An 8,175-nucleotide genomic window follows, 5' to 3' on the forward strand; every position below is an offset into this window, starting at 1 on the left:
GCGTTGGGAGCAGGGGCCTCTGCTGGGTCCCCAGATACAGCTCCCGGGGACCTCTGCAGGGGAGGGGGCAGGCCTCTGGCTGAGCACAGGCCCTGTGAGCACCCCTGAGCCAGCCCATCTGCAGGCAGGGAGGGGCGGGGCGGGGCTCTGCTGTCCCCTACTTCACTGCCCTGAGCTGGAACTCCAGGCCCAGGCCCGCTTCTGCCCGCTGCCACTTTCTTCCTCGGGCCGCACCTGCTCCTCCCCTCACTCTGGCTTTTCTGTCACCATGGCTCTGGGCCCCTCCCGCCTGCATTCCCCTTGGCTACCGACTCCTCACATTTCCAGGCTGAGCCACATACGGGGTTTCCTGTGTCTTCCCTCCCTCCACTGCCCACCCCTCAGCCACCGTGGGGGCCCTGCTGCCCAGCCCAGCTCCCCCGCTGCCACTGTGTCCTTGTCCAAGGCTTGTGAGGGGGACCCCAGAGAAAAGCTCCCAGGGGGTCTCGCCACCTCCTGCCTCCTCCCCACTGACGAGGGACACTGTCATTGTCCTGGGGCTTCCCAACCCCTGCTGAGGGGGCTCAGCTTCAGTCCTACCTACTTGACCTCTGGCTTGGGTGCGGGGTTGAGGGGGGCGGCGTAGGGGTGGCTTTGGACACCACCTTCCAGGTCTCAGTGGTCCTCACTCAGCCTCTCATGCGGGAGCTCCCAGCCCTGCCAGGGCCAAAGAAGGTGTGCCCACAAAGGGGCATTGGGGTGGGAGGTTTGTGGACTGGGCTCCGCAGTGCCCTGGCACCAATGTGTGTGCACACATGGGTGCACCTGCATGCACCCCTATTTTCACCATAGTACCCCAGATCTGCTCTCTGTAGCCCAGAAATCACAGGTGCCAGCTAAGCAACAATTTAGACAGCAGGATTCATTATTTTACAAAAGAAAACAGGAAAACCAAACTCATTTTGCATTTGGGGAAACTGAGGCCCAGAGGAACAAATGGCTTCTCAAAGTCACACTGGTGTCACCGGCAGAGCTGGGAGCTGTGAGCTGGGACCATCACAGGCTGCTGGGCTCCTAGGCTGCTGTTTTTGCCAAGACCCGGCTGCAATGTCGCCTCGCAGGAGGTGGCCGGTGGGGCGGTGCCAGGGAGGCACTGTCAGAGAAGTGGGTTAAGGTCACAGGCTCCCCACTCCCGAGGGCCCCCTGTGACATTCCTGGGAGATGAGTGGCCCTGGAAAGGTTGGGCTCTTCTTAACTGCAGGCTTGAGATTTTGGGGTGGGAAGGGGCAGAGTAGGGCAGGGAGGAGGGCTGGGGCCCTGACCTGCAGTCTCCCTGCCACTGGGGGAGGGGGCACAGGGAGCGCGGGTCCATGCTCGGGTGGGAAGGGTGCAGAGGAGGAGGCCAGAGTGTTGGGGGTGCTGGGGACACCTCCTTGGCTCTGGCCAGCTGCCCTCACGCCATGCTGCTGAATGAACTCATTGCCCAATCCAGCGCAGCCTCCTCCCTCCCCCACCCGCCCTGCCTACAGGACCGAGTTATTCTTAGTGCGCTTCATTAATCAACGTGTGACAAACGGTGTCCTGGGAGGAATGCTGGGTGCTGGGAGGAGGCACAGGGGGAGGGGGTACAGACATCCTGTCCCAGGAGAGAAGTCGGCATCTCAGGGAGCCCCGGTCTGAGGGGGGAGGCACAGCCCCATCCTCAGGGAGCCCCAGTCTGAGGGGGAGGCACAGCCCCACACTCAGGGAGCCCCAGTCTGAGGGGGGAGGCACAGCCCCGCCCTCAGGGAGCCCAGGTCTGATGGGGGAGACAGAGCCCCATCCTCAGGGATCCCCAGTCTTAGAGGGGAGACATAGCCCTGTCCTCAGGGAGCCCAGTCTGAGGGGGGAGACAGAGTCCCATCTTCAAGGAGCCCCAGTCTGAGAGGGGAAACAGCCCCATCCTCAGGGAGCCCAGTCTGAGGAAGGAGACACAGGCCTATTCTCAGGGAGTCCAGTCTGAGGGAGGAGACACAGCCCCACCCTCAGGGAGCCTCAGTCTGAAGGGAGAGGCCCAGGGACCTGCCCTCAGGGAGCTCCAGTCAGAAGGCAGAGAAACAGCTGCCCTCCCAGCCGAACACGTGGTGCAGGCCCGAGGCACGGACTGAACCTCAGGAGGAGGAAAGGGGTACCAGAGGGGTCCCCAGAAGCACATGCAGCCACCACAGCCACCCGCGTGGCAGCCTGGAGGTGGAGAAGAGGTGCTCCCAGGCACCCCAGGACCGCAAAGGGTGGCACGGTGCAGACGGAGGAAAGGAAAGGCAGAGGCCTGGGCCAGGCGGCTGCTCTGAGCCGGGGTCCGCCTTGGCCGGGGAGGGCCGCATGGCCTGCTGGTCCTCATTTTTTTTTAAACCATTTTATTTATTTATTTGAGAGGTTGAGTTACAGAGAGAGGGAAAGACAGAGAGAAAGGTCTTCTCTCTGCTGGTTCTCTCCCCAAATGGCCGCAACAGCCAGGGCTGTGCCAGGCCAAGGCCAGGAGCCAGGAACTCCATCCTGGTCTCCCACGTGGGCGCAGGGACCCAAGCACTTGGGTCATTTACTGCTTTCCCAGGTGCATTAGCAGGAGGCTGCGTAGGAAGAGGAGCAGCCAGGACTTGAACTGGCACCCATATGTGATGCCGGTGTTGCAGGCAGCGGCTTAACCTGCTCTGCCACAGTGCTAGCTCCTGTGGTCCTTGCTTTCCATCTCAGACCCATGGACTTAGGGAGGTACCTCCTGACGGGAGGCCTCGAGGTCACAGTGTTGGCCATCTGGCAAAGGAGACACCTGTGCCTGCCTGGGATGACCAAGCTGCAGGCCACGCACCCCCTGCAGGCCTGGCCCTCCAGCCTTGCTCTGTCTTCAGGGCCTTCTCCCGCCTGACTCATGGCACCTCTCCCAGCTCCTGGTGGCCAGCAGGCAGCGCTCAGTCTGCGGTGGGGAATAGAGCTCTCTCGGGGCAGGAAAGCACTGTCTACCAGGGGAAACTCAATACCCCGACAGGAAGTTCTGGCTGGGGGGATCCGCGGGCGCTTGCAGTGTCCTGGACCTCCTCCCTGCTCCACTCTGCTCCTTCCCGCCCCCAAATCTCAAGCCTTCGTACCCTCCCTAGCCCTTCGAGGGTAGGGACCCTAGTCCACAGAACACGCGTGGATCCCTGCCCCCTCCCCACACTACCAGGATTTCCGTGCACAGCACCGCGACTGACTGCAGCCTTAGGGAGCAGAGGGGCGTCTGGAGTCTTGCACCCTCCCCTAGCTTTCTCTTTGGACCGAGGAGTAGTCCCAGAGGGCTGCAAGAGGGAAGGGAGGCAGTGGCCAGTGCAGCCGGGGTTCTTGGGGGCGGGGGGGGGCTGGGACCCGGGAGGGGCGGCCTAATTACGGTGGGTTGGCCCCGCGTCGCAGAGCGCAGCGCATGACAGCAGCGGTGGGTAATTAGAGCGCCTCGGCGGTGCCCCTGGAATCCTGTAATTTCTACGCGCGCTCCGGGTGTGTTGCAGGAGGCGAAGCGATGCCGGGTCGGCTATGAGTCAGCCTCAGAAGCCCGGGTCGGGACGCAGGGGCCTGCAGCTGCCGCCGAAGAGGGCGCCACAGTAGCCTGTTGGGGCTCCTAGCCACGCGCGCCCCTGGGCCGGACCAAGGCGGGCAGGGGAGCAGGGGGCGTGGCCTGGGCCTCCTCCCGCCTCCAGGGGGCGCCCCTCGGAACCCGCGGATGCTCAGGGACCTGGCGTGCAGGGTCCGCGCCCAGCCCATGTGCGCAGGTGGATTGGAAACCAGTGATGCAAATACGATGGGTGGACGCTCCCCAATGTCCCAGGGAGCCGGAGATGGGCAACAGACCGAGGGCCGTGATAAAATGAAGTCAGAAGCTTCAGAAAGGGGCGGGGGGTGCGGCGGGAAGGTTCCAGCCCGGCCCCGCAGTCAACTCCAGGGAGCGGGAGGAGCCAGCGGGGGTTCGGGGCTGGGGGAGTTTATTTATTAGCCAGATTAGGCAGTATTAATGGGGAGCGGTGGTGGCCGGCGGCGGCGGGGACATAGCTGGCATAGCTGGCATAGCGGTGGGGCCTCCCGCGGCGCGGGGCTCCCGGCTTCAAAGGGGCTTAGAGGGGCCCGTGGTGGCACTGCCACGGCCCCGCGGGGGAGGGCGTGGGCGCGGGCGGTGGGCGAGAAGGCGGCCATTGTGCGCGCGGGGATTAGGATCTGGCCTGGAAGGAATTTTAAACTGCTGCGGGGCCCTCCCGAGCCCCGGGCACCCGAGACACGGACCTGCTTTCCCAGGTCTGGAGAGTGGCGTGGGGTGTCCTCCCTCCTCCTCCCTCCCACTGCACGTGCCTAGGCTGTCAGGTTAGTTCAATGCTTTTTTTTTTCTTTTTAGTATGTCTCAGATATTGTTAGGCACACACTGATACTAAATCCTGTTGCTGATCCGCCATTCTACAGAGCTGGACATCTCGCATTTTTTTTTCTCGAAGTCCTAGAGCCACAGACAAATCTAATCCACGTGCCCAAGCATATTGAGGCTCCAGAAAATTCCATATGTCTCCTCCATCTGACAGGGTTGCAGACAGACTGGGAGCTTCCTGAGGACATGCGTGGGTTTCACCCATCAGGCTGGAGCCCCAGGTCAGTGTGTGCATGTGTCTCCTCCATCACACTGGGGGCTCCCTGAAACAGGTCTGCAGGCCACACAGGGCTGTCGGTGTCGCCTCTCTGCCCCTCCCCCACCAGTGTCGCCTGGGGCCCACAGGGGGCGCTTGGGGCCCACAGGACAGCCTGCTGGGTCCCATTTTTCAGGGACTCCCTGCTGCTGTTCTCTGGGGGATTTGGGGGGGTGGGGTCCCCACCCCTGAGGATCTTGCTTGAGGCCCTATGGCCCGCGTGTGGGAGAAGCTCCTGGGAGAAGCTCTGGGCGCTGGCTCCCCAGGGGTTCTGCCAGGGTGGGACAGTGTGACCCGGAGCAGAATGCCCTGCCCACCTCCTGTCTGCCCCCCCTTCCCCCAGGTTTTCTGTGCTGGCCTCTCTGTCAGGTGCACCTCCTGTCCCCACCCTGGGGACAAAGGCTCAGTGCTTCTGGTGGATGCTGAGTGCCTGCTGGGGCTCCTGGCCCAGGGGCCTGGTGTAGGCTGAGGGGGAGTAAGGAAAGGGGCCCCCTGCGCCCCCCATCCCGTTCCCCTGCAGCCCCTCCAAAGCCCCCGCATCCCCTCCGGGCCTCTGAACTCCCTCCCCTTGAAGCCGAGGGAAACCCCGGAAAAGCCCTTTCCCACGGCCGCCGCGCAGCCTCAGCCACACCCCCAGCCCCCTCCCTGGGCCACAGCCACCTCGGCCTCACCCTCTGCAGAGTGCAGGCCCACCCCGGGCGCCGCCGGGGCCCCCTCCTGGGCCCGGATCGCCTGCTTCCGCGAGTGGCATCACCCCACTCCTCAGGCCGCCCAGTCATCAGGTCAGCAATTAGCCACTTCCTCCCGGCGGCATGAGGCCACCGAGCGTCACGGCCCCTCCCCCGGCCGGCTGCCGGCGGCAGTGGGAGAGCGCCCCCCACCCTTTGTAGTCAGTGCCAAGGCTTGGCTCGGACCCCTCCACCCCTCAAGCCACCGAGAGCAGGGGAAATGAACCTCCCATCGAGACAGCTGGAAGCCGCGCGGTTGCCTCCGTCCCGGTCACCCCATCCCTTAGCCTGGGTGGGGCGGAGCCGACTCCAGGGCACCCGCGGCTGGGCCAGGCGGGGCTTGAGACTCAGGTGGCTGTCGCCAGTCGCCAGGTGCTTTTCATCAGGCCCTTACCTGGGGCCCAGGAGGCTGCGAAATGGGGATGGTGACAGCTACCTGGGAAGGGGAGAAGTGGAGAATGGCTCAGCAGATTCTCAAACACGGAGGGGGCGGAGTCTTTCGGAACATGCGCACACCTGTGCCTAGGCGGCCACTCTCACAACGGTGACTGGTAGGTTGCTCGCAGCTGTGCCTGCGTGTGACTCTGGTGGATAAGTAAGGCCCACTTCTGCTCAGACCTTGCCTCCTCCTGACAGGTGCACATAGACCTTCAGACGGTGCCACGCCCACGCCAGAATCAGGACCCCACAGAGGAACCCAGAAAGGCGGGAGGAAGGGGAAGACCACCCCAACGTCTCCCACCCGCATGCGCCAGGGGGTCTTCCTGGCCAAAGCTGGGAGGAAGACCGCACCTTGGGGGTGTGTGGGGAATGGGCAGGTGGGGCCATGGTCGGAAGCTGTGGTTTGAGTCAGATGGGGGTGGACAATGTGGCTTTCCCAAAAGGATTTTTTAAATTCCCACAGATGTGAACACATGTGGGTCATCTTAGGAGGCTCCCTGGGGCCTCAGTGGTTGCATGTGGAACACGGGGATGACGAGAGCACCATCTGAGCTTGCCGAGAAGTAGAAACCCCTATTGCTTGGGGGTGGGGGGGCCTGAGACAGCAGCACTGGGGAGGGGATCAGCCGTCTCACCCCGGCCCTACCTGGCCAGGTGCTCACCCTTGTCTTTCTTTGATTCCTGGGATCTGGCCCCAGGACGCAGAGGGGACACAGGTTGAGTGGGGGTGGCAGGGCATGGGGAGTGCCAGCAGATGCTACTCAGGACTGGCCCTGGGAGGAGCTGGCTACCTGTCCTACCCCTACCTGGCTGGCACAACAGGTCGTTGAGTGCTGGCTTCCAGCCCTGGGAGTGGGTGAGTCAGCTGTACCTCCCTATCTAGGCAAATGGGGTGTAAGAGGAAGGAGCTTGGGTGGGGGGCCTTCTAGGAACGTTCCTGGAAGGGGACTTGGGAGGAGGCACTGCCCTGGGGAACCCCCACCTGAACTTACAGCTCCGCAAACATAGTGGTCCCTGTGTCTCTCCCTCGGTGGGCCTCCACCAGGTAGCCCTCGGGGATTCATGAAGCAGGGCCCCACCTGTCTCCCTGGCTGGCCCCAAACACGCCTCCACCTTGCTGACACCAGGCTGCCCTGCCACTACCCAGCAGATCTCCAAGCCACGGACACCGGCGCACATCCATGCACCCAAAGCCACGTGTGCAGCGCCGGAGACATTGATGCAGGCCAGGTGTGTGTAGAAGCGCACACACACGCCCTCGGTGTCTCTCATAGCTGTGCTCACTGCAGACATTAACACACACCCACGATCTCCCACATACAAAGATAGACAGAGTTGTAGTTGTTGGGTTGTGTTCCCCCCAAAACACGCAATGCAGGCCTAACCCCAGTCCTGGGAAGGTGACCCTAGCTGGAAATAATTCTTTGCGGTTGCGATCAAGTTCAGCTATGCCCTTGCTGGCTTAGGGTGGGCCCCAACCCTAACCGCAACCTCCAACCCCCAGCCCCCAACCCCCAGTGACTGGCATCCTTAGAGATACACAGCAGAGGCTGTGTGAAGAAGGAGACAGGAAGGGCTGCCACAGCCCCCAGGAACCCGGAGGGAGGCACAGAACAGACCCCCCCTCAGCGCCTCCAGCCCACACCTTGATTTCAGACTTGGCTCTTGCCGGCTTCCTTAACTGCAAGGAAACACATTGTTTCAAGCCACGGATTCTGTGTAATTTTTGCACATAGAGGCACGCTCGCGCGCGTGCACACACACTCATTCAGGCTCAGGGATGAGGTTGAATGAACTCTTTTTCCTGGCTCCTCTGTCTGTGTCTTCCTTCCCTTGTGTGGCTGGTCCAGTGATCTGAAATAACTCATGGCCCTGGGTGGGAACACAGCGATTTGGTTTTTTCAAAATCTTTTTAAAGATTTTTATTTATCTGAGAGGTAGAGTTACACAGAAGCAGAGAGAGAAAGAGAGAGAGAGAGAGGTCTTCCACTCCTCAAATGGCCACAACAGTCGGAGCTGGGCAGACCCAGGAGCCAGGAGCTTCTTCCAGGTCTCCCACATGGGTGCAGGGGCCCAAGTACTTGGGCCACTTCTACTGCTTTCCCAGGCCATAGCAGGGAGCTGGATAGGAAGTGGAGCAGCTGGGACTTGAACTGGTGCCCATATGCAGTGTTGACACCACAGGCAGAGAATTAACCTACTGTGCCACAGATCCGGCCCATTGTGATTTGTTTTAAGATCTTTGCTTTCCGGCCGGTGCCTCGGCTCACTTGGTTAATCTTCCGCCTGTGGCGCCGGCACACCGGGTTCTAGTCTTGGTTGGGGCACTGGATTCTGTCCCGGTTGCT

The 8,175-nt window shown here is 62.1% G+C and overlaps 1 long non-coding RNA gene across 1 annotated transcript; it reads left to right on the forward strand.

Moving 5' to 3' along the window:
- Positions 1-4,417: 4,417 nt before the first annotated feature.
- Positions 4,418-7,637, forward strand: LOC138849803 (uncharacterized). Its single transcript, XR_011389017.2, has 2 exons — positions 4,418-4,623; positions 6,023-7,637. It is a non-coding gene; the product is annotated as an uncharacterized LOC138849803 (long non-coding RNA).
- Positions 7,638-8,175: the final 538 nt, after the last annotated feature.

This window comes from Oryctolagus cuniculus, chromosome 5 (genome assembly GCF_051225735.1).
Source record: "Oryctolagus cuniculus isolate XC-2025 breed Fujian yellow rabbit chromosome 5, ASM5122573v1, whole genome shotgun sequence".
Lineage (NCBI taxonomy): Eukaryota > Metazoa > Chordata > Mammalia > Lagomorpha > Leporidae > Oryctolagus > Oryctolagus cuniculus.